Source organism: Dermacentor silvarum, chromosome 9 (genome assembly GCF_013339745.2).
Source record: "Dermacentor silvarum isolate Dsil-2018 chromosome 9, BIME_Dsil_1.4, whole genome shotgun sequence".
NCBI classification, from domain to species: domain Eukaryota; kingdom Metazoa; phylum Arthropoda; class Arachnida; order Ixodida; family Ixodidae; genus Dermacentor; species Dermacentor silvarum.
In genome coordinates this window covers 2,840,930-2,868,254 of record NC_051162.1, presented here as the reverse complement: position 1 = coordinate 2,868,254, position 27,325 = coordinate 2,840,930, and the positions used below count along the sequence as shown (strand labels likewise).

General features: G+C 42.5%; 1 protein-coding gene and 1 long non-coding RNA gene across 2 annotated transcripts in view; both read left to right on the top strand.

Annotated features, from left to right (window-relative positions):
- Positions 1–27,325, top strand: part of LOC119465107 (probable cytochrome P450 12a4, mitochondrial) — a 221,421-nt gene that overhangs the window by 176,320 nt on the left and 17,776 nt on the right. The gene's annotated exons all lie outside the window — the stretch shown is intronic.
- On the top strand, positions 18,944–25,334 carry LOC125939988 (uncharacterized). The gene is made up of 3 exons (XR_007463228.1): positions 18,944–19,044; positions 22,766–22,984; positions 25,262–25,334. It is a non-coding gene; the product is annotated as an uncharacterized LOC125939988 (long non-coding RNA).

Here is a 27,325-nt window from a genome sequence, read left to right as displayed (position 1 = left end):
TCTAGTATGGCCACGCGACGCGCTTTAAGATGAGCGGCTTCTCCTTCGGGTGTCCGGACCTTTGGTCGTCCCGTGTCAAGGCTACGTGTAATCGCCACAGAGTCAACGAGAGTTCTGCCGCCGTCGCGGCTGCTCCGAGCTTTATCTCCTCGGTGACGTCAAGGCCAAGCTGCGCCTCCACACTTGGCGGGGCGTGGTTGGCCGAAACCTGCTGAGCCGCCGCCACAGGCGCCTGATGCTGTCACGGACACCGCGCGCGTTTGGCGCAAACGCGTGGAAACGGCGAAACGCGGACGGCGTCGGCAGTAGCTCTGCGCGCTGCCTCGTTGTTGCTGCTATAATCTCTGTCTCGCTCTCAGTTTCTCCCGGGAATAGCGCGCGCCGCGCGCATGCTCTCCTTCCCTCCCCTTAACGTCGCATGTCAACGCAACATGTGCACGGTACGGAGAGGAGCCGCTCCGCGAGGTAGTTAGTTGCTAGGCAACGCTCGGTAACGTCATCGACAGAAGCAGATTTAACGCGATAGCGTTAAGGGCGCCGTGTCGCAGAAAATCCGGCGTCGGCGTCGGCGCCGGCGTGGATGTCGGCGTCCATGGCGGAGAAAATTATCCCAAACCACTCCGACCGCGCAGGCCCTCCGCGTGGTGCAAGGTTTTGGTGAACAAAAATTAAATATCTCACAGTGAAATCCGTCACAAAAATGATAAAGTACGACTTCATTTTTCGGCGTTGGTTTCGGCGTCGGATTGTTTACCATTCGGCGTCGGATTGTAATTTGAATGTACGCGAAAACATTATTTTGTTACGAGGAAACTCCAACACAAACCCCTTTTCCAGCATTTCTACCAGACCTATACAGCAGCGCGCTCGGGTAGTTTACTTGCGAAAATGATATCCAGATAGAGCTGGCATCCTGTGCAGGTCAAATTGCGACTTCGCCTGTCTGATGCGTTTTGGACACGTGCGCTCGTCGGGGCAGTAGCAAAAAATTAATAAAGTAATAAAAAAGTGCTAGGGCCTACACATTTTAATACAATAACACCTGTAGTGCCCCTGGAAAGACTTCTCCCAGCAATGCATTTCTGCTTAAAAGTGAAGCCGACTTCAAGGGGTTGGTGTAAGCTTGGTCTTTGTAAGCTGGCTTTCCCACGTTCTGGGTTGCAGTGAAGCGCTTCCACTGAAAGAAAACAGCGATGCGAACGGGGCCCGATAACGCTATGGCGTTCCACTCTTAAAGTCGAAGCATTAAGCGTCCTCCATTTTTTTTGTTGGCACTACGTGGCGCAACCAAGAGATTAAACAGCTCCGCAGTTAAAAATGGAAACGCAGTTTGCTATTTAGCCATCCAAAGCGCGAATCCCGACCTGCCCTGAATGTCCAACTTGAAGCCACGCTACAATGCGTACGGAGGAAGGCTTATATAATTTGCCGAACTGCTATTTGGTATAATTTACTCAAAAATATCCGACTTCAGAAACAACTTTCTTCGTCATTAGAAAAATTATGCTTGAGCCGGTGGAAATATTTCGTTGCTAAACATATATTCGCACTCTTACTATAAGGATTGGTTGTAATTTGTCACTTCCGCGTTTGTTTTCCGAGTCTTCTCTGTGAGATTGAGCAAGGTGTATTTCTTATTGTCGTGTAGCATTCTTCATCCTATTCAAGTTATTTAACAATACAATGTATTTCGTAAGTTTTCTTATTCTTTAGTTAAGTTACCGCTGTTAATACAACCACAGTTCTTTATGACCTCACTGTGTATATACAAGCAAACAGAATAAATTATTCACCACTGAGGACTGTTCTTATAGACGGTATTTCGTGATTTGTAAGCATGCAAGTTGTATTCGTATGCTGTCGCTGCCAAAATGCGTCCATCCTAGCAACCGTAGGAGGCGGCCACCATTCGCTATAATGGTGTGCGCCAACCACACGCAAGTGCATGTGTAGAGTATTTGTTAAAGCGAAGCTGTCTTTGCCGATCCTCCCCGACTTTCCTAAACGTTGCCGCGGGGCGTTGCTATTGTCTTGCCGAATAGCTCACATTAAAGAAATGGATTTCGTGCTCCAAGTTGGGATCAAACCTCTGTCCCCCAGCAGAGCAGCCCGATGCTTTAACCATTAGGTCACGTGTACTACGTTCGTGCCAACGTGAACTAGCTCCTTGAGATCACCGCCGCGAGTAGCACTCTGCGTAGCACGGGTGCGCGCGCGCATGCGTGCATGTGCCAAGGAGCTGTGTCTGGACAACTTGTAACGCGAAGATGATATTGTTTTATTTTATTATTTACTAATACTGTCAGCCCATGAAGGGCCATTACAGGAATCGATGATACGAACACATACAGTAATGCAGTATGACAAAAATAAACTAAACGAACAACTGCAGACGTCTCAGCAGGGATGCGAAACAGTTTAAGTTCTAGTAACTGTACAAATTCCCCACAAAAATAAGAAACAAAAATTGAACAGTTACACCTTTGGCAAAGTTATGATAGACATATTAGCATGCAAGCGGCAAAAAGAATATCGCGCACACATTGTAAATATTCTTCAGCATATGAGGCTGACGTGACATAGTCGGGGAGCACATTCCATTCCGTAATACCTCTCGGGATAAAACTGTACCTAAAACAGTCATTTCTGACTTGAGGGGTGTGATGTACTGGCTATGACGATGTCTGGATGTTTCATTTGTCGAGATTTTGAAGTACCTGTGTTTGTCGACAAGCAAGTGACCATTAATGATAAGGTAAGTAGGTTTCAGTCGTTCATACCTGGTACGCAAATCTAGCGGAGGTAAGTCGGCAAGCTTACAAAGTTCAGTGGGGGATTGGCAGTAGTGATACTTGTTGAATATAAAGCTTGATGCTAAGCTCTGGATTTTATCAAGTTTTTGTTGGTTGGATTTTGTTTTTGTTGTTGGATCAAATTTTTGTTGGTTGGATCCCATACAGTTTTAGCATACTCCATGATAGGACGTATTAAAGATTTATAGGCTAAGATTTTTACCTCATGTGTCGATGCACTTATACTCCGGCTTAAGCTCCAGCGCGCTTTGCTAGCCTTACTACATACAGCATCAATGTGTTGATTCTACCTGAGATCAGAAGTGAACGTTATTCTAGATACTGATGTTTATCGACTCTGTTAATAGTTATACTACTTGTATTGTAAGGATAATGCAAAATTTCTTACTTTCTCGTCTTGGACATAACAGATTTAGCTGAGTTCAGTTCCATCTGCCAGTCGTCACACCATTTTTTAATTTTTTGCAGACTAGACTGTAAATTGGCCTGATCATTACTATTTCGAATTATATTACACATCACACAATCATCGGTAAGAAGTTTGACAGGGACACTAATATTAGTGGACAATAAGACAGGACCTAAGACACTTCCTTGCGGAACACCCGACACAACGCGGGAAGGGCGTGATGAGCTCCCCGCGAATTCAACGTATTGTTCTCTAGAAGAGAGGTAAGATGAAAACCACTGAGTGATTGCGGGGCTTTCAAATACGGAATTAATTTTTGCGATTAACTTCGGATGGGATACTTTGTCAAATGCTTTCGCAAAGTCGAGGAAGATTATGTCTGTTTGACCACGGGAGTTTAAAGTTTCAGAGAGGTCATGTACAATTTCAATGAGTTGGGTGGTTGTTGAAAGCTTTTTTTCGGAAACCATGCTGTCCAGGAAAAAAACAAGTTGTATTGGTCCAAGTAAGAAACTAATTGTTTATAATTGATGGGCTAGAGGAGCTTAGAACACGCGTTTGTAATAGAAATTGGTCTATAATTTGGCACTTCCGCAGTACTGCCACTTTGTGTATAGATATGATTTTTGCGCATTTCCATGCTACCCGGAAGCAACCATTATCAACAGAGGACTGCAAAATTTTAGTTAGATATTTAGAGTTCCATTCTGCATGTCTACGCAAAAGCTCGTTTGGAATGCCGTCAGGACCAGGGCTCTTCTTAACATCGATATTCAGCAAGAGAACACCTTGTTCATTTATTTCAATTTCTGCAATAGGTGGTCTAGCAGGTATGTTGGCTACATGAGGTGCATGACCATTATCTTTAGTAAAAACGGAGGTAAAGTAATCATTAAAATTATCAGCTTGCATTGCAGCAGTACTGCTCGATTCTGAGGATAACGGTTTTGTAGCGTGAGCTACACTGGCCTAGCCAAGCCCGTTTCGCGCGGCACATCAAGAGCCGTGCTGCGCATGCGCAAGGATCAGTGATGTCACACGGCTTGCGCACCGGAGCCACCGGAGTCGGCACCTCTCGCGCACTCCGCCGCCGCTGCGCGTCACTCACCGCCGCCGGTCTGCGCATTCCAGAGGAGTGACGTCGTAGCCGTGGTAGACGCACTGGCGCCGGCGCGTGCTCGCTGTGCAGTCGCCGTCTGACACTGCGCTGGAGCCGCTGCGCTTCGGACTGGCGTTTGCCAGTGTGGTATAGCCATGGAGAAGGAGAGCGCAAATGCTGCTCAACAGCGCAGAAGAACCGAGAAGCTTGACTCATCGGATCCCGAAGTAGTTGCCTGGCAATTAGCGGTTGAGCGTAGGAGACAACCAGGAAAGCTAAGAATAATCAGCTGAACCTTTGCTAACGCTACGTATATCCTGGCATAGCCGAGCTAAGCCACTGCAACTTTTTTTGGATGGGTCGACATAACGCCAGAAATTCTGAGGCGCCTCTTTAAGGAACTTCGTAAGTGTCACATTATAAAACTTATCTTTACATTCTTTTTAAGGCATTTCAGGTCTTGGCTCATGCGTTGAATTATGATTTCCTTATCGGGGGTTGGATACCTCAAACAGTCCCACATTTCCGCCTTAATCGTCTCCTTAGATGTTTAACTTCCCTTGTAATCCAAGGATTTTTCCTTTTAAGTATTTTATAGCACTTTGGTATGTAACTTTTAATACATTTAATCCATGACCGTTGCGAAATAGTAGTCCCATAAATAATCTGTACTAGTCTTCGACTCAAAGAGATCAACAAAATGGTCGAATGAACGCTCTAAAAAGTCTAACACACCAACATCATTAGCAGACGAAAACTTCAAAAACGTTTTATGAAGGGCACATCGATATGGATCAGGTCCTAAGCTTAGAAATACTAGCACCATTTTATGGTCTGAAAGACCATTTTCAGTTTCACATATTTCTAAATATGTCATTAAAGAATTTTACAGAAAGAATAAATCAAGTAATAATGATTTAGTCGCACAGATTCCTGTATAATCTGTCACTACCCAGGTTAGGCCTAAACAGAAAGCTAGCTCTAAAAGCTGGTCACAACTCGAAGCCTCAGTGTGTCCCGGTGAAAGTGTCGGCAAATCAATGCCGGCCAAGTTAAAATCACCTAAAAGTGCAATATTATTGCCCTGGTGCATGTTAGACTCCATAAATTTTCTTTAAGTGAAAAATAACATGGACAGGTGAGTTAGGAGCTCTGTAAATACAGCCAATATGGACTTGACGTTCACCCAACTTGGTTTTGATCCAGACAGTTTCCATCGCTCTCTCGGTCTCTAGAATAGTATACGGTACACTGTTCTCTATCAAGAATGCTACGCCACCAGCTCGACCTTCACGATCTCTTCTGACGATTGAATAGCCAGGTGGTGTGACCTCTGCATCACTTACATCTTTACGCAGCCACGTCTCTGTTATATCGATAACATCTGGTTCATGCTCCAACACAATTCTAGGATGCTTTTGGCGTTCACATTATTAATATTAAACTTTGCCTCTTTTCTGGGGGGTTTTCAGGTGTTTCTTGCGCCAGGTGATCGCACAAGTTTGACCCTTTTATTTTTATCGTCATCCCAATGGAACATTACATTATTAGCTTTCAATTTATCGAAGATCAATGCCACTTTTTCTCCACCTTTCCTATCTTCAGAACAAGAGTTCCACAGCTCCTTTCGTAATTCAACAATCCTTTTAGAATAATCTTCGTTAATACTAATCTGGGTGCCGTTGAGCTTGAAACAATTATTTAGTATTCTTTTCTTATCCCTGAAATCTACGAACTTTAGTTTGATTGGGCGGTTCAAACAGAAACCAAGCCTGTGAATCATCTCAATAGAGTCTAGCTTTAGTTTGAGTATACCTTCGAATATGTCCTCGTTTACTTGTTTCATTAACACTTCCTCACTTTCATGCTTGTCCTCCACAACTCCGCGAACAATTATGTTGTTTCGTCGAGATCGGTTTTCTAAATCATCAAATTTACGTCCGAGCACTGCCAAATTAGCATCATTCCCGATAACTAACTTCTCAATTTCAGTGACCCTGTCGCGTGTTTCATCCTGAGACAGCAATTTATTTTCTATCGTTGATAACCTGTTTTCAACAAGTTGCGAACTAGTATTCGACCTGCAAACGAGTATTCTATCTGCTGCAATTTTAAATGCTTAAGCATTTCTTTGCTTACCCCACGAGAAAACCGTCAGTCCGTCTGTCATGTAAGACGATCGCTTTCAAGATGGAGCCCGCAGCAGCGAAAGACTGTACCTTGGTGGCGCCTGTCGCTTCAGCGCGAACGAAGCGGCGAGAACACAGCGCTCACGGAGCTCTCAGCACACGCCGAACTCTGCCCGTTTCGCAGATCGCTTTCAAGATACGGGCCCGCGCGTCTCTCTTCAACGTAAGGTGAGCGGCGAGAACACAGCGTGCCAAGCCATCCGCCGTCAGGACTCTCTGTCGGCATTGCGGATCGTTTTCAAGATACGGTCGGCGCGGCCGTGACAAAGGCAGCCGTCAGCGAAGGTTCATAATGTTTCGACGCAGATGGATAAGCCGCTAAAGAACGATAACGGCTTATAGTGATCGCAACGTGATTAGCTTGCCTGGCGCCGCCACCTGTTATCAATGCACCTTGTGGCGCCATCCGCACTACTTCGTGACGCCTCAGTGCTGCCGTTTGTACTGGCCGGATCAAGTTTCGTAAAAGTCATAATGACACTGGGCTGCGTGTAAATGAACAAGTGGGACAATGCTTACGCATACTTATACAACTCGCAGAGAAGTTTCTGCGGGAATTTTATTGCGATACGAAATTTATAGACACTCGAAGCGGATTTCTGCCGTCGGCGTTGTCGTCGCCGTGAGGTTCCGTATAAAGTCCAAGGGCGAGAAAGTCGCCGCGCGCCGTATGCTGTATGTGCGAGTGAAAGCGCGCGAGGCACGCCCGCTTTCACGGACAGCGCACGCACGACGGAGAGCAAACGCGACCGTCGCGCCAACTTTCGTAGGGAGATGGGAGGGACGAAAGGTGAGAGGGGGGCGACGTTGTGCTGCGGCACCAACGGCGCAAGGGGAACTGGCGACTCAGTCTCGCACGCAAAAGGAGGAAAGTGGGAAGGCAGCTTGGGAGGAAGGGCTTATACTCTGCCCACAACTGCGTATTTGTACTTGGCCTGGCTGTGGGCGGTCGCCCGCACTCTATCTTGCAAGTGATCTGCAGACGGCTCATAGCTTTCTATGCGCTGTACTTTCGCCGCTCAATTTCCGTTGAAGCGATAGACCCCACGAACGATCGCCCGCTGCAGCTGCGCTTCCTCACGCCAGCGTTTTGACAGCGGTTGTCTGCGGTCGACGAGTAGGCTCTATTCATGTTTGCTTGTGCGCGCTCACACCATGCTTGTTAATTTAGTTAGTAAGCGAATGCGTCCAAGTTTATACAGCCAATAAATCTACGATCCTTAAATCGTATAGCTCTCTAATTATTCGCTATCGCAATTGATGCTTCGCCTTTCGTGCGAAACTGCGACTTTTTAATAGCAGGCAGATTTCCTGGCGTCAAGTATTTGCCGACATGCTACTTTGCAAGGGAGGGAAAAGGAAGGCCTTGAAAGAAGGAGGGCAAAACAAATGAAAAATAACAACACAACTTGATTTTATTGATGATTTGATGTTGTTTTCCCTTTCGAGTTCAACTTGTATGAAAATATGCGTCATGTTGACTTCATTGTTGGCTTTTTATACAATATATGCTATAATATATATATATATATATATATATATATATATATATATTCTAAGCGAGTAAGTAATTGCGCACGCACTTGTGGCATTCAGCGGCAAATGAAAGGGCAAACGCAGCAAAAGTTAGGCTAACATTCGACAGACTGGGAATCGATGAGAAAGTGTATACTTGGGACCCAGTGAAGAATATTAGAATTCAATTACCGCAGAAAGGAAGTCCTTGAAAACATTCCCTTTCCACTTTGACTTCGCTGAAATCCTCTAAGAACAACAAAGTTTCAAAATGACAGCCCAGTACCAAAACTGTACGAATCCTTTCCCTAAATGCTCGAAGTATGGTAAATTTGATCAATTAGAGAACCTAATCCTGTCTTATCAACCTCACATTTTAGTAATTACAGAAACATGGCTTAATCCTGGTGTACGTGATTCTGAAGTTATTCCTCCTTCATACAGACTGTTCCGTAAAGACAGAGGATCAAGAGGCGGCGGTGTCGCGATAGCAATTAAAAATAATATAAAGTCCTTAGAACTTGATGACATTGCCGACCATGAAAGTTTATGGTGCAAAACAACGTATTGTAAGAAAAACATAACTGTAGGGGGAGTTTATCGGCCCCCAAATGCAGCACCTGACTTCATTGATCAGATTCATGATTACGTTTCAAAACATACTAACTCTAGAACAAAACCGGTGATTTTAGCTTCCCGGAATAGACTAGAACAACTGCTCACATGACGGCCGTGACGTCGCAAGTTCAGAATCATTGCTAGACGTGGCGTTCACGTTTTCACTGAACCAAATGGTAACTGATAAGACCTGTATCACTTCAACATCATCATCTTTACTTGACTTAATTCTTATAAGTAGTACATTAGAAGGATCTTCTGTGTCCATCGAGAAGGGCATTTCAGGTCACAAAGCGCTTATTAAGCGAAACTTTAAGGATTATACACGCGCAAATAATCCTGCTGTACTAGGTTTCCTAGAATGCCAGTTTCATACAATCAGTGAACAAACAAATGTACAAGAACTCTGGACGCGTTTTAGAGATATTGTTAAGTATTGCGAAGAAACCTTCATTCCAAATAAAAAGAAACGCATGAACCGAGAATACCCGTGGATAACACGTGAAATAATCCAACTAAATATAAAAATAAAACGACGGCGGAAAAAGGGAAGCAAGTTTACGTTAGATGATCTTATCGGTACATTAAAACAAAAAATATCGGAAGCAAAAGCCCGTTTCTTTGACACTACGTTACTTTCGTTTATGGCGCATGACCTCACAAATTCTGGCGATATTTGTCAGATGAACAAGAAAAAATAACGCAAATCGAAATTTCGGATCATGTTATTCAGTATCTTGAACACATTGCTAATGAGACGAACAACTTCTTTCAGTCAGTTTTTTCAAAACATGCTACTAATGCAGTTTTAGCACCTTACGATGTCAAAATACCAATGGAAGAATTAACTGTAAGTGAAGAGGGCATACTTTCTCTATTGCATAAGCGTGATCTTAAAAAATCTACCGGCCCCGATCAGATTTCTAACTCATTCTTAAGTCGATACGCAAACGGGACATCAAAGTATCTATTTAAAATATTCACTCTTTCTCTACAAACATCAGAATTACCAGACGATTGGCGCAAGGCTGCAATAATTAATTCCAATACATAAATCGGGCTCGAAATTAGATTTAATTAACTACCGCCCAGTGTCATTAACAAGCTCATGCTGCAAAATAATGGAACACGTAATATTTAAGGCCATAATAACTCACCTAGAAACAAACGAACTTCTGTATAAACAACAGCACGGTTTCAGATCAAGACTGTCAACTATAACCCAACTAGCTGAGTTAACTCACGACATAGCTAACGTACTTAATAATGATGGCCAATTGGATGCAATTTTTTTAGACTTTTCTAAAGCGTTCGACGTAGTTCCGCACCAGGATTTACTCACAAAATGACTGGCTTTTGGTATTAGTAATAAAATAATATCCTGGATCAACAGATTTCTTTCCAATCGTAAACAGAGCGTTGCAATCGATAATCATCTGTCACAACCACTCGATCGATGTCTACTCCGGAGTACCTCAGGGATCGGTTAATCTGGCACCACTCTTGTTCTTGATGTACATTAATGACATCCAGTTTGCCATTAAAAACTCAATTCAGATGCGCCTGTTTGCTGACGACTGTGTCGTGTACACAGTCGTACACAACTCAGACGACCAGATAGAACTTCACACTTCACTGTAAACAATTTACTCTTGGTGCAACACATGGGGCATGAAACTGAACACATCAAAAACACATTACATTTCTTTCACAAATAAGAAACTCCCGCTTAACTTTAAATATTCGATCGGAAGCTCAATAATCAACAGAAGCGACCAGGTAAAATATCTAGGTATTAAACTCAAGCCTCACCTTAACTGGGAGCCCCACATCTCGACCATCTGTCAAAAAGCCGAAGGCAAACAATTCTTTTTAAAAAGGAAACTGCGTGCAGCACCACCACACCTCAAACTAAATGTGTACAAAACACTAATAAGGTCATGCCTAGAATACGCTGATTTAATCTGGAGCCTTCATCAAAAACGCCCTATAAATAAAATAGAGCGCATACAAAAATTAGCAGTTAGATTTGTATATTCGGATTACAAAAGGCAGTCTAGTATCTCAGGTCTGATTGCAAGGGCAAACCTAGAATCCCTCTCGCAGAGTAGAGCAATTTCACAACTAAAATTCATCTATCAAATATACCATGCTCATTTCCAGATAACACGTTCTCATTACTTGCAATATCCCCCAAAACGCTCAATCAGACTAAATCATTCCAAAACAATCTATGCTCCCCCAAGTCGTGTTAATGTTGACAAACACTCCCTTTTTCCGTCGGCCATTTCCTAGTGGAACAAGTTAACTAACAATATTGTGTGTTGCAATAACATCGACTCTTTTATTAACCGCATTCAGTGTATTGACTTCTCATCATGATGTTTTTATCATTGCATTTCTGTACCACTCCTGCACGGGTGGCGAAGGGCCTGCAGTATATTCAAATATATTGACGCAAGACAAAACCGTCTTTAAATAACGCGCGTAGGTTCGTGCGCCCTCCAAGAAGACAACGGCGTATTAGTGAAAACAACAAAGACGAAGACGTAATGGCACGTGCATTCGCCGCACGCACGGGGATATATGTGACCGTTGTCAAAAAAGAAGAGGACGTGGAGCGCCGCTCGAGGAAAAGAAGGCTTCTTGATCTCCTGCTTGCAACGCTGCAGTTATTCAATTTATTTACTTGCTGGGCACAAGTTAGCCCCAAAAAATAGTTACCTTAGAAGTCCTTGAGTCATTCGTTACAATATATATATATATATATATATATATATATATATATATATATATATATATATACAGTTTTGCGCGGTTGTCACTTGATTCAACGTATTCAGCTATCTGGGTGATGATGGTGATGATGGTCATTGCCATCCACTTGGAAACCGGGCGGGGTCAAATAGTCCCTTTAGTAGGACTTTCCGGCGGGCTAGTTGGTTCACAGCTTTTACACGTTTATATAACTGTGCGAAACAACGGGTTTACTCCAGATTTTACTCTTTTCGTAGCCACTTTTATAGTTTCTGTCGACTTCATCTTTACTTCTGGTGTTTTTTTCATTAAGCCATATCTTTATCCTTCATGCCTTTTTTGACATCATCACCTCTTCATTTGTTGTTTGTTGTAGTATTTGTTGATTCTATTTCTTTTTTTAATCAAACGTATTTATCGCCTCATCCTACGCCTTTACTATGGTTCAGCATATCTAAAACGATATTCTGAGTTCATTGCAAAGTTTCTTGTTATTATGTATCGTACTTCATTACTTCATGGAAGGTTACCGGATGACTGGAAGATAGCCAGAGTTGTGCCCATACACAAGAAAGATGATCGGGCTTTATTGCAAAATTACCGTCCAATATCGCTTACATCATCATGCTGTAAAGTTATTGGACATATTGTTGCCAATCAGATAAATGAATTTTTAGCCGAACACTCAGTCCTCTCTAATTACCAACACGGGTTCAGAAAAGGCTACTCAACAACTACACAATTAGTTACAGTAATACATTCACTTGCTTCATGCCTTGATAAGAACGGTCAGATTGATTCAATATTTCTACATTTCAGCAAAGCTTTTGATAGAGTTCCACATGACAAACTAATACTAAAGCTCAGACGCATTAAACTACCGAAAATTTTAATTATATGGATAACGCGCTATTTAACCACAATCGCTATCAATTTGTAGCAATCAATGAGCGGCAATCAGGCTATCTTCCGGTTGGCTCCGAGGTCCCTCAAGGGAGTGTGCTGGGACCATTACTGTTTTTACTGTTATAAATGATATAATCACTGTAATTGATCCTAACGTGCAAATCAGATTGTTTGCGGATGATTGTGCGCTTTTTCAAAAAATAACCTCAAATAACGATCAGAACCATCTTAATACCGCTCTTGCTATCATTTTTGAATGGTGTGAAACATGGGATGTGAAACTTTATACTGATAAAACCATCTTTCTTCGCTTCTCTCGGCAAAAAGCTCCGCTCTCTTTTGCGTACACGCTAGGCATGGCACCGTTGCGGGAAGAGACTAAATCCCAAGTAACACAGAACGTAGCGTAAACGTTGCCTGATTGTAACAAATGTCAGGCAACGTTAAACAGCCAACCTCAACGTTGAATGTACGTTGCCAGCTGTACGTTCAAGTGATGTCATAAATAAATGTCACAACAACGTCCTGACACCCACGTTGTGTCAACGTTGCATGTAAACATCAATTTAACGTGTAAATGGTATCAATCTAGCAACGTTACAAAACAGCACGTTCCCAGAACGTTGCCGGATGTCACCAATATTGACATTAATGTGATGCCAGGCTGCTGTAGCATTTCGCATGTATACGTTCATGCAACTATAAGATATTTTCATTTTCAACTGAACATTCATCTTTATCATACAGTGAGGTATGGAGATGTATAGTGGTTATGCAGTAATTAATATCTTCTAAGGACACCATGTTAAATGATGTTTATTATGCTTCTCCACAGATAAGATCTGCTACAAATTATATCAAATGGCAGAAGCATTCACATGGAAAAAATGCTAATTGTTGCAACGGTTCACCTATAGTAGACAAAGTTACGCATAAAAGTATTCCCTTCTTACACACCAAATGCACAAGACTTTGTGACTGCTTGCACGCCACATGCCTCTAAAAGTGGAAACATTAAGCAAGGGCCATCATGAATTAGCCCAAGCCCTATGATACGAGCTGCATAAAAATGACGAACCCATGCACACTGCACAGTGGATACACACAGATCATATCTACTTGTCCATATGAAAAACAGTGCATTTTTTTCAGTTCACGTATGGTTTACATCATAGAAACGGCACTAGAGCAAAGGACTATAAGCCACCAATAGGGCTGCAAACACATCGTACACCCACCACACAGGACACATACATGCACGCTGCTGCAGACATGTTTTTTTTTTGTTTTTTATAGGAGGAATCTTCGCGAGCCGCACGATAAACACAGAAGGTACGGACGACAGGAGCAAAACCCGCGCACATTCAACACACAGACACGAAAGGAAATGCGGACGATACGGGTGTAACCTGCGCCACACGAGCTATCAACCCTCGTGGATTTGATCCTTTCCGCCTGAAACAGTCACAACGCGCACGGAAACATCGAACACTGCACATCTGTACCTCCGATATCGTGTCAACAATTCCTGAGGCTACAATTCATGTTGACGACATCAGAAAGTTATCTAAAACTAAGTGACGGCGTAGGAAAAGTAGGCAGCATCGCTAAACGTCATGGATTGGCTTCGAGTCAGCTTCGAGACAGCCCAAACCGTTCAAATCAGGCCACAGCGACGGCTTGATAAGGATAACGTATGCTGATCTCAAAGGCCATGCTTATGCTGGCTGCAGACGGCGGAAGCAATTCAAAGGTAAAATACGTTTTAAAATTTCTTTCTACGCTAAACTATAGTCTAAAATATAGATTGTTCTACGGTTATTTTGTCTTGCAACAACTATACGTAGTTGTGTGTAACCCGGCACAAACTTTTAGTATGCGAGTGTACTGGTTAATATTTTTGTCATCACAGAGGCCACAACATTCTCACAAGTATGCAGGTGGCGCTATTGTTTTTCCTCCGTGGGATTTGTGGCTTTTTTGGGGGGACCCAGAGCCCTAAGACCACCAGTGTAGACGAAGACGGACCCAGAGAGGCTCCAAGATTCAAGAAACGTAGAATCGGTAGAAGAAATAGACGTAAGCACCAGGGGCAAGGTCATTCTGACATAGGTTACATTAACATGCAAGGTGGCAGGAATAGGCTAAAGTGGGAGGAGATAGACGAGCAACTAAGGCAAGAAAAGCTGATGGTATACGGGTTTGTGGAGACACATCTTAGGGACATGGAGCAACCTCCCTGTAACCCTGACTATACATGGGAACATTGCAATAGAACAGAGGGCAGCAGAAAAGGGGGTGGAATTGGTGCATTTATTCATAAAAGTATGAACTGGCAAAAGGTCAAACAGGAATGCAAGGAGCATTTATGGCTAAAAGGGAAAGTTGCAGGAGAGCAGACACTCCTTGGCTTTGTATACCTGTGGACAGGAGCAAATGCCAAAGAGGAAAACAAAAAAATGCTGGAATGCATATCAAGTGACATTAATGAGCTAGGAGAAGGGTGCGAGATTATTATACTAGGAGATATGAACGCACACATAGAAGACATGGACGGGTACACAGACTCAACAGGCAACATGATGCTGGATATGTGTGAAATGCATGACTTAGTTGTATGCAACAGTACTGAGAAGTGTGAAGGGCACATAACATGGGAGGTAGGGAGCCTGCAGTCGACGATAGATTATGCACTAATGTCACATAGGATGCACGATAGGCTAAATGTAATGAGCATAGATGAATATGGCTCCAGAAGTCTAGGTAGTGATCACAAACGTATTAAGGTGAGTTTTAGAAGGGAAATGAAAGTAGGTAGGAGGCAAGATGAACAACCAGGTGGGATATTTTACTCGGAAAAGCAGCTTGAAATAGCAACCCAGCAAATTGAGGAAGTAATTTCAGAGGACACAAAAACAGAATGGACATATGCAAATTTAACAGGACTATTTGAGCTAGAGCTTACTAAGGTACGAGTCAGGACAAAAGGGAACAGAAGACGTAAACCCAAGAGCTGGTGGGATGAGGAGGTTAAGAAGGCCATAGAGAAACGCCAGGAAGCATCCAGGGAACACAGATATTCAAAGCAGAGGGGTGAACCAGAAGCTGATGTAGGCAGAAAATGGAACAACTTCTTAAGCTGTAGAAGGGAAGCATCCAATTTGATCAATGAGAAGATCAGAAGAAAGGGGAGCCAATGGTTGTCAGAAGTAAACAAAAAGGATAGAAAAGCAGCGAAGAAATTTTGGAAACATCTCAACTCCTTGAGTAATAAGACTAGCCTAGAGCAGAGGTTTATAGTTACAGCTCAAGGTGTTCGACTAGAGGGAGATGAGGCAATGGAACATATAAGAACAATGATGACAGAAAAATTTAAAGAACGAAACATAGCATGTGCTCAATCAGGTGAGGATGGACTAGTCAGTGCAGTGGCTCCACTGGCACAAAGCGAGTGGGAAAGGGCAGAGAAGAGGGTTCCTAGTAGCACGTCGACAGGTCCTGATGGCATCCCAATTATGTTGATAAAGACATTGGGCCCAAAATCTAAGAAAGCATTAAGAGAGGCAGTGAGCAAAATGATAATGGACGGTAAAGCCCCTGACGGGTGGAGACTGAGCAGGATGAGCATGATATATAAGGGAAAGGGGGACAAAGCCGACATAAACAACTACCGTCCCATAACAGTGACGTCAGTGGTTTACAGGGTGGTGATGCAGATTATAAAGGACAGACTGCAGGCATGGGTGGAGAGCGAGGAGGTGCTGGGGGAACTACAAAATGGGTTCCGAGAACAAAGAAGGTTAGAAGATAATCTGTTCTCATTGACACAGTGTATTGAAATAGCAGAAAAGGAACACAGGCCCCTATGGCTTGCCTTTCTGGATATCAAGGGAGCCTATGACAGTGTAATCCAAAAGGATTTGTGGGACATACTGGGCACTCTAGAGGTGGAAGATGGAGTAAGAAATCTTTTAAAAGATATCTATAAAAGTAACAGGGTGTTATAAAATGGGAAAACAAGGTATCTGGGCCTATAGAGATACAGCAGGGGCTTAGGCAGGGGTGCCCTCTGTCACCTCTGTTGTTCATGCTGTATTTACAAGGATTAGAGAAAAAATTAGAGAGGAGCGGACTTGGCTTCAACCTTTCCTATTCCAAGCAGGGAGAATGGATTAAACAGTCATTACCAGGACTGATGTATGCAGATGACATTGTACTTATGGCTGACAGCAAGGAAGACTTGCAGAGATTAATGGACATCTGTGGTAAAGAGGGAGATAGCTTAGGTTTGAAGTTTAGTAAAGAAAAATCGGCAGTCATGACTTTTAATGATAATCAGGGCAGCGAGCATAGGATACAGGAGGTTACGCTGGAGGTGGTGGATAAGTACAAATATCTTGGAGTGTGGATAAACAATGGGGCTGAGTACCTAACGGAACATGAAAAATATGTGACGGCTAAAGGTAGCAGAAATGCAGCTGTGATGAAAAATAGGGCACTGTGTAATTACAATAGGTACGAAGTGGTGAGAGGGATTTGGAAAGGGGTGATGGTCCCTAGTTTGACTTTCGGCAATGCGGTCCTGTGCATGAGATCAGAGGTTCGAGCAAGGTTGGAAGTTAAGCAGCGAGGGGTAGGTAGACTGGCTCTGGGAGCACACGGAAATACACCAAATCAGGGGGTACAGGGTGACATGGGATGGACGTCATTCGAGGGCAGGGAAGCCAGCAGCAAGATAGAATTTGAGGAGCGATTGAGAGAGATGGCAGAAAAGCGGTGGGCAAGGAGAGTTTTCAGTTACTTGTACATGAGGAATGTTGATACAAAATGGAGGAAGCTGACCAGAAAACTGTCAATCAAATATTTGGACTGCAGGAGGGGTGCAAACCAGGAAACAGCGGTTAAGAAAAAGGTTAAGGAAACAGAGAGGGGTCTGTGGAAAACAGGGATGCAGACGAAATCAGCACTGGGCACATACCGAACTTTCAAGCAAGAAATTGCCAAAGAAAATATCTACGATAATTCTAGGGGAAGCTCTTTGTTGTTTGAAGCCAGGACGGGAGTATTGCGGACTAAGATGTACCGAGTCAAGTACCAAGGTATAGACACGTTGTGCTGTGCGTGTGGAGAAGAAGAGGAAACGGCTGAACACCTCATACTTTTCTGTAAGGGGCTTAACCCTACAGTGCAAGGCAACGGGGCTGATTTTTTCAAAGCATTGGGGTTTAGGGACAGTGAAGGCAAAATAGACTTTAAGCGGGTAGAAATAACCAAACAGAGGTTATCTGATTGGTGGATAAAATTAAGGCAGGGGTGAAATTTCACCCACCACAAAGTACAAATTATGTTAATAGCCATGGCTAGGTGGCGTATGCCACCGCCCGATTTAAAGGGTTCAGCCTCATCCATCCATCCATCCATCCATCCATCGTGTTTTGTGATGGCGGTCGTATGTGCGGGGTGCTACGAGCGTCGCGTTTGCTTGATCGTGTGTTTTTGTGTTTGCTGTTATGAAGTAGGTCGCAGTTAGCGTGCACAGAAGTGCCTGAAGATACCTTGTGTCATGCTGCAAACTCGCCGTATGCGTGGCGCGCCAGGCAAATGTGGCCCAACGATTTTATGCCGTGGAGTGCGGTCTCTTTGTTCTCGTTCTGAAAAGTTAGGTGGACGTCGCAAAGAAATAATGTGTGTTGGCGTGCCTCAGCTCGTCCACTACGCAGCGGCATGTATGCGGGGAGTAACATCGTCGTCGCAGCACCGGCAACTTGGAGAGCGCTTCGCGACCGTGTCGTACCATTCAAAATGTAAGTAATCATGCTGGCTAACTACACGCGTGTTGTGTGAGCTTCTCGTGTGTGCATAGCGTGCGCGAGCGTATGAAATAGAAGTCCCGCGACAACAGTAATACCTGTGCTGATGCTTGCTGATCGCTGGTTGTCAGCAATTAGTTACGCAAGTTTATTGCTTCGATGCGAAATTGAAAATCTTGATAAGCGTTTTCTTCCGATGAGAAATATAACGTTCGAAAATAATCGTGTTCATCATGTGCGTGCGGCGCGTGAGCCCCCGCTTTTCTGCTGAAGTTGCATAATAACGACTCATTTGCCTCTTCACCGATTCTTATTGCAATGATGTTTCCTTGCTTACATGGCAAGGAAACTTGTTTCATATCTATTTGTCCAAGGAAACTTGTTTCCTTGCCTCGACGTTGTAAATAATATCTGCTTACGAAGTTTTCGGTTTACGACAGTTTTAGAGAAAAAAAAATTAAGCAATCACAGCTTGCTACTAGTCCAACTTACTTTTTAAGACAAGATGTTTTGACATACCTTATACGTAACTAAACATGGCAGGGAAAAGTTAAACTGAGTCATGAAAAAAAAATGAATTGTTTTGTAAACAAACATTTCTTTGCTATGTGCTGCTGCGTGTCAATAATTTTACTGTGATCAAAGGGTCCCCATTATCAAGACATTCATCAGTGACTTCTACTTTGTGCTCTGTTGCCACCCTGCAATAATGCAAACATTGTTTTTGTGACTATATTTAGATGCTCCATGCATGTCTAGACAATTTGACAGCTTTATAAAGCTGTGTGCCTCTGCTGTAAGTTAACACAGAACTTATTTTATAGTGGCGAGGCTGTGACCCATAACAGTGCCCACATAACGGAGGAGCCACCAGACCCCTTGGCCATGCCTGCCGTAGTGCAACGTGTAATCTGGATGGTCGGGTCAGGTATGTATGTATGTAGTGTACGTGTTCCAAAAAATAGCATCTTGGTATCATTTGTGGATAAGTTAATCGACATTAGTCAACACAGCTTACTAAATAGGCCAAATATTTATGCACCTTGCTGTTTATTTGTGTTCATAGCTGTTATGCACACCTTATTGTGTTCTATATAAAAGTATACCTAACATGTCTTGATGTTAAGTATTTTTTCTTGCATCAATCGCTTGGCTGCAAGTTACATTTTAATTTTGCTTAGTACACACTATTTATCACTTTTCATTTTGGTTTTCTTGTTTTGAAACTGTTTCCTATGCTGTAGGATTTTATTTCCGAATTTTTAGTGTTTACACTACACTCTTGTGCAGCTTCTGCGCATATAAGAATTCAAAGTGTAATGGGCCAAGTATGTCATAGGTGTAAGCACACAGTGTGCTTACCATTGTTTAACATTCAAATTCACGATTATTTCTGTCTTGTTCCAAGAATAACTGCCACTGGAAAATACACATTTGATGAGCTCAAACTTCTTGAAATGATACATTAAGACCAGTATTCACTGTGCTGCAGTTATTACAGTTCTGAAGTGTTTTCTAGTAAGCTTGCTTTTTTCTCTCCCATTTTTTAATATTCTTGGCAAGCTATCCCCATTCATGCAAGTAGGCATTGTAGCAGTTGCAAGTCTATGTCCAGTTACATTATTTTTCTCTTTTTTTCTAGTCAATACAGCATAGAACACATAGCTAACTGGTAGGTAGTTAATTGTATTGATGCTCTATTATTAAAAAAGCACACTATTTCGCACATGTCTGCTTGCTCTTGCCATGTTTGCTGGTTATTGCAATGTTGCTCGTCAAATGAATTTGATTTCAACTACACCATACAGAACAGTCTTATTGGCTTTAGTGTAATTTTAATAGTGACAATCAACCAACAAGCCCTAATTCTACAGCTGTCAAGAAGTATTTCTAATACTTTGGGGTCCCTTTCCATATTTTTTGTTTTATCCTGTGTATTTGGTCAGCACAGTGGGCATTCGGTCTATTCATTCTGCTTGGCGCTGCTCAGGTCAGAATATGTTCAACCTGCAAGTCCAAATTATAATGATATGTGTACGACTTCATTTACTGGCTGGATGAATTGAAAAAGCATTATATCTAATTCTAAGAGTATTTTTCTGAAAAATACCAGTGTCTAGAACAAGCATCATATGCACTGTAAGCTCTTATAGTTTTAAGTTAGGTAGGCAAATATCTATAGGTATGTATACTTGTGCATATACTTTCTACATATTGGCTAGTGTTTTAGCTACACGAAACAGCCTATGTTGTCACTACTCTCAAGTCAAATTTATGGTTGATGCGCCGCTTGTTTTTGTTGTGCACTTACACTTCTGTGGTGTCTTAAGCACTGTAGATGCCTGACAGCTGAAGTATTGCAGCAGTAGACAGTTTTAGTTTAGCGTACGCTATGTCATTGCGTATGATATAAAATAGCGGGTCATCACTGCGCATGTGCAGAACGCTATCCGACCGATAGCGTATGCATGCTATTTCTCAGATTTAGCATTACCGTCTGTGCGTGGTTTACGTTAAACATGGCGGTGGTCCCCTCTGCCCGCTTCGAATTGAATTTGGCTTGGCTTTTTCAGAATTCGCTTCGTTCGTAGCAAATGACTGTGTAAATAGCTTTCGCTTACCATCAGGCCGCTTTGACAACAGTGTAATATGGTTAACCTTGTGGAGTTTTCGAGATCGCTTCTCGCTTCGAACGACACGAAGCCTAACGAGGGAAACCGACATATATCAGCGCCACCTGTCAGTGAAGTCGAGAGATAGGTGCGACGATGGCATATGACCTCTGAGATCGGAAGATCTCGCAGGCTAACTAAAACTAATAAATATATGCTGTTTAGTGTACGCTGTACTATATCGTATAGGCATACGCTATTAGTTGCATATGCTATACTCAAACTGTCTAGTGTCGAAGGTAACTGGCACTTACTATTGCTACAGTATGCCAACAGATACCTATCACCGTATTTGTGCATTTTCTAAGAACCAGCCGTGTTTGCTAGGTGAAATAATAGTGTACGTATGAGTTTGCCGGTCAGTTCATGTAACTTTTCAGGATAGAATTTACATGGGGAGGAAAAGGGTACCATACAACATGACTGCGGCTAACTGACCATTTATTTTGATGGAAGGATTAAAAATAGCAACACTGGATGTGTGCTTATTTTGTGCACAATTTCGTTCAGAGGGAAGGCATAAGTTGTAATATAAAAGCGTAAAATCACAATAAATGGTATTTGTGTAAAAAGGAAAGTAAATATGGGGGGGGGTGCAGACTAACTTCAATCACTTGTCATCTAGTAAGGACGCCTTTTATTTCATGAATTGATCATGGGGTCTAGCTCGCATGTCTTGTTTATGTGGCATGCCTCACTGATCTGTCGTGTGAATTTTTCACCGTAGGTGAAAACAGATGATCTTAATCCAGTCTGAAGTCCTTTCGCGGCAATGCACGGCCAAACTGGACGAGCAAGCTGGTCTCTTGAGTGAAATATGGGAATTTATTTGGCACCTTTAGTTACTGGCCAGTCTGCTCGTTATACATTTGACCAGGTGTGAAAGAAATACAGTGAGCTGCCTCTCATACACACTAGACAAATTTGGTGGTATCTTTAACCAAGCAAACCTCCCTTGCCTGCTCGCCTTTCTGAATTCACTTGTGAGCTGTCGTGCATATCCTGCCTACTTTATTTTTCACTGGAAATGTGCATGCATAGCAGTCCACATGAGAATTGAGGCTTGCTGAGTTAAAGATGCAACCCAATTTGTCTTGTGTTCGTCAGGGGTAGCAGTCTGTTCCTTTGATCATGTATATATTCAGTCAAATGTACATGGGGCAGACTGGCTGGTGCCTCAACATGTGCCCAGGAGAGCACCATAATTCACTCAAGGGAGAAATATGTTCGTGCCACTTGATGATGCACTAACACGACTGGTGCTGCACGCCAAATTTCGATTGTTCATCTATGGCAACCAATTGACCATCAAAATCAGTGACGAATACCACATTAAGGAAATGGGACATGTGTCAGTTGTAGAGATACAAGCTCTACTTTGGCTATCACTAATTGCTGAGAGGGTGATTAGAGACAGTTACTAGGACAGCTCTTCATCTGGTTGGCTGGCACAAACTGTATCTGTTTCTGCACTGCAAAAAGCTGACTCTACTTGGGCTCACTGAAACTGCTCTTTAAAATAAGTTTGAAACAGGGTAACCTATATAATTTTGTTTGCAGCCCCCCCACTAATGCCACTGGACATACCTGCCATTTCCGGTTACATTTATCGCACGGTTAGACATATTTATTTTTGCTAACAGCACTTATTGACATAAAACCGATAGCCTATTGCACAAGCAATAAAAGCACATCAAAACGCTTGAGTAATGTCAAATTTAGGTAGGTTCATGTAAACAAAGCAAATTAATTGCTTTAATAAGAAAGTTGTGCAGACTGGGTAGGAATAGAACCTGGAGTGTGAAAGGAGCATGCTTCCCTTACGCCACGGCAGCTCTTTGGTTCTGGCTGACTTAAGGTGTGCCTAGTGCGTGTCACACTGTGCACGTCACATTGCAGCCATTTGGTTGACTAAAGGTGCTTTCACGTTCCCACACGTAAGCAGTCTTAATGTGTCTCTGCCATCTTTTATTGCAGGTACACCTAGGAAATGTTGTATACATTGGCAACGATAACTGGGGCCTGCTCCAGTGCCATCGCCGGGATTCCCTGTTCTGCAAAGAACTGGCATAACTGATGTGGGGAGCCCTGGCGCTCGGCGTAGGAGCGTCACAGGGGCTCCTTGTCGGTGCTTGAAGGACGGCAGTGCTGTTGAGAAGCCGACATTGAGCCCCGATAAATTGGAAGCTGTGGGTAGTAAGTATCATTCACATTTTTTCAAGTTTTTGTAATGTTTGTAACAATGCATGTATTGCACCGAAATGATTAACTTTTCAGATGCATTTGATGCATATCTTTCAAAATGTGGTGCCCCTGAGGAGAAAAAATCATCTTCTCATGCTTGGTTTTGGCCGAGCGGTTCAATCGAGTGACAAAGTTTTTCGCGTTTAGGTAGCCGAAGAAAAAACAAAAGCAGAATTAACAAACCAGCTTATTTCTGGCTACTCATGAGTTGCATTTCTTTGTTTAAAATTGCCTGCGAAGTGGCGCTAACCTACTTATCAGGTCCAGAATTTTCTATTAACACCGCTTCCAAGAGCTCGCGTTCTAATTTGGTTTTTCCACGGCCAGAACTTCCGTATTCGTCATCCGCGGATAGCAACGACAACTTTTGCGGTGTAGAGCAATATTCAACCCTTCTCCCCATATGCAACACCTGTAGCGTAGTTGTAGCTGGTCGTTCAGGCACTGAATTGCAGTGCAGATGTAGGCAACAACAGAAGAGTCAAGACGAGAGACATGCGGCAACTCTTTAACAAAAAGCTTTATTTTTGCTGGCCCATGTTTATAGCCGTCAGTCATTGCATTGCACATGCGCAATTCGCACACTTAGGAAGAAAGTAAACTCTGTCTGACAAGTGTACAGAAGGTGTGCTGATACACACAGAGCCAAGTCGCGAAATCTTTTCAGCCTCAATTATTTTACGTGTTAGTTGATCACTGCTTCTGCTGGAAACAGTAGACTGAGCAAACGATGGTTCACAGTCACACGAACTGCAGTGACATTCAAGCCTACTGTCACGCACATTTTTCTTGACATTGTATAAGTGTTCTCTGAGCCGGTGATTGATACAGTGTCTCATTTGACGTATATACTGTTTACCACAAGGGGGATACAATAAACCACGTTGCTAACACAGGTGACAAACGGAATTTGGTGTTTTGTTGCATATGTGTGGCGTGCTGTGACATTGCCTTTGATTACACAACTTTAGAATGATATGCAATTTTCTTGATATTGTGAGAGCTTATGAATGTAGGGTATGACGGCCAGTTTTATGTCTGTCAGATGCAATGAACACTTGACCTCTACTCTAAAAAGCGCATGCACCGAGTGGTTGCCATGTGATCACTCCATCTGACAGACTTAAAGTGGCTGTCATACCATACATTCATAAGCTGTCTCACAATATCGTGAAAACTGCAGATCGTTCCAAAGTTAAAGTTGTCTTCTTTGCACCTCAGAAGCTTATAAAGTTGTGTAATCAAAGGAAATGTTTCAGCGCAGCACACAAGTGTAACAAAAAGCACAAAAATCTGTTCGTCACCTATGTTATCAACATGAATAACTGTACGCCTCTTTCTTGTGGTAAACAGTACATAGGCCAAACAGGACGCTGTATCAATGACCAGCTGAGAGAACACTCTACAATGTCAAGAAAAACGTGCATGACAGTTGGCTTGCATGTTGTTGCAGTTCATGTGCCTGTGAACCATTGTTTGCTCGGTGTACTGTTGTCAGCAGTAGCGGTGATCAACTAACACGTGAAATTATTGAAGCTGAAAAGATTGCGCGACTTGGCTCTGTGTGTGTCAGCATCTGTGCACTTATCAGACAGAGTTGACCTTCCTAAGGGTGTGAATTGCGCGTGTGCAATGTGATGAGTGACGGCTATAAACATGGATCGCTGAAAATAAAGCTTTTTGTTGGAAGTCAGCACACGTCTATTGTCTCGTCTTTTCTGTCAATATCTGTGCTGCAATTGACCAATAAGTTGTACCAACAAGTCAATTTTATCACTCACTCATTGGAACTTTCTTTCATCACGAATGAAATGTGTTTTTGGTACCGTGGTAGAGCATTCACATCATTTGTTAATTTTTGTTTTCTTCAAAGACTGAACTGTATGTAACAAGCAGCCGTGGCATTGCAAGGAAGCTTTATGTGAAAGGAATATATTGATACTAACGTCTTAACTGCTTAGCGCAATAAAGGAAGTTGTGGGCATTGTTTTTTGTGCTTTCCTTGCTCTTGTGTCCAAACTTACAGCTATAATGGTTAGGTTTTACTGAAATTTTGCTTTTTGATGTTTTGCATTATTCTCCTGTGTAAAGTCACTATTGTTTGTTTCACAGTTATGCGAAGCTTAAGTTGTTTGTAAGCATTTTTACAGCCTGTTTTCACAGTAAACATGGCTTACTTCAGTGTTTCAGATGGCACTTTATAGTTTGATGTAATTGATGTCTCTGCAGGTTACCGCATTATTGGCTTGGAAACTAGTGAGGTCTGGATGCAAGTGAAGCTACCGAGGGAGGCATGTGTGCATCACTTGTGCTGCTGTCCATCCTCTGCAAAAGTGATGGCTGGCTGTCAGTGCTTGGATGACTTTCTGTTACTCTACGCCTTGGGCTGTGTTGACTACTTCACACTTGCTGCCATGTCTGCAAGTTACTGTGTTGTGTTACTGTGTTGTGTTGTTGGTATGTTACTGTGTTGTGTTGTACATTACAAAGTGAAGGAGGACAGTATTTGTGCTTTTATTAAGAAGTATAAATTGTGTTCTGCCATTTAAAATAAGGGAACTCGACAAAAAGCAAAAAATTTCGAAGTCTGACCTACATGGGAAAGCAAAATATATTGTGTTGTAGTTGTAGCTGTTAGTAGAGTCTTAATATGCGATAGAAGACCTTGATGTTTAATAGAAAATATATTTAAGTGTGTTATCAGTGTGTTATCAGTTTTTAAGTTACTGTTATATAAGTGTCATTTGTTTGCCAGGATGATGTAAGCAGACAGTAAATAAATGCATGGTTTGACATTATAACGAGGTTTGTCTATGGCATTCACTATTATTTAAGTTGGACCAATGCATATTCATGGGTGCATATTCAACCACCACATATTCCTCCTGCACAAACAATTCCTACATACTAGCATTTGTTCTTAGCAGCTGATGTTGGCTATTATGCAATTTCTTGAAAGCACATGCAGCTACCGACACATCATTTTTAGAGCAGTAAGTCGGAAGCAAAGACTGATTTTTTTCTGTGGTCTAAGCTTAAATGATATGTTTAAGGAAATGAACATTTGTGGAACATATTTACTTTCCTGCTGCGAGAACCTTTATACGAGAACCTCTGCACATTGGACGTGCATGCTGCTTCTCTTGCTGTTATAGCCAAAATGAAAAATTGTTCTTATGAACCACTTCGCAGCTTTGCATTGTGCACTTTTACTTGCAGTTAGCATTTATATGCTTGCTATGGACAACAGCAAGACAAGTCAGGCAAACCACCATGTGAAACACTTTAAAGATTCTGGCTTAGGGCACGTTGGTACTATATATAGTGCAAGACAGATGAGCTGCCTGTACAGCAGTGCTGTCAGCATTACACGGCTGACAGCACCGCAAACCCTTAAATTTATAGTTGCTTGACAGATAATGCATTCTAGTAGTTTTCATGTCGTAAGCAAGAACTGGTGAAAACAGCATTATTTTACGTATATAGTGTATCTTACCACAAGGTAAGGTACACAGATATCTTGGTAAGCTACACAAGATATATACGTAATAGATGCTGTTTTTCACTAATTCTGGTTTCACATTTTCATGCATATGCAACATGAAAACTACTAGAGTAAATTATCTGTCAAGCAAATATAAATTTAAGGGTTTGCGGTGCTGTCAGCCATGTCATGCTGACAGCACTGCTGTTATGCATGTCTACAAATATTCTGCAATGTCAGTTGAGTGTTGCTTCGACGTCACATACGAACGTTGCCTGAAAGCTCAAGTGACAAAAGGCAACATCCACATTACGTTGCCAGGAAGTTCTGGTAACGTTATGTTAACGTCGTGAATGTGCTGCTCAACGCTGCCACAACGTTACGACCCAACGTTGTCTGGCGATCAAAAAAGAGGACATTAGCAGCATGTAGGCAACGTTATACGCCGACATTTGTGCACATTCAGAGAACGTTATGGCAACATTTTGCGTTACTTGGGATATAAGTACCTAGGCGTTACACTTACTAATACTCTAACTTGGAATTTGCATATAGATAACATTTGCTCTTCTGCGTTCCGTAAATTATATTTTTTAAGACATAAGCTTAAAAACTCCCCCCCCCCGAGTGTAAAATCACTTGCGTACAATTCAATAGTTCGACCTAAACTTGAATATGCATGTGTGGTTTGGTGTCCGTTTACTAAAAACAATATTTCCCGTCTCGAAAAGGTACAGAGGAAGGCTGTACGGTTCATTTACTCGAAAGTTTCTCCGTATGACTCACCCTCTGAAATAATGCAGGCTAAT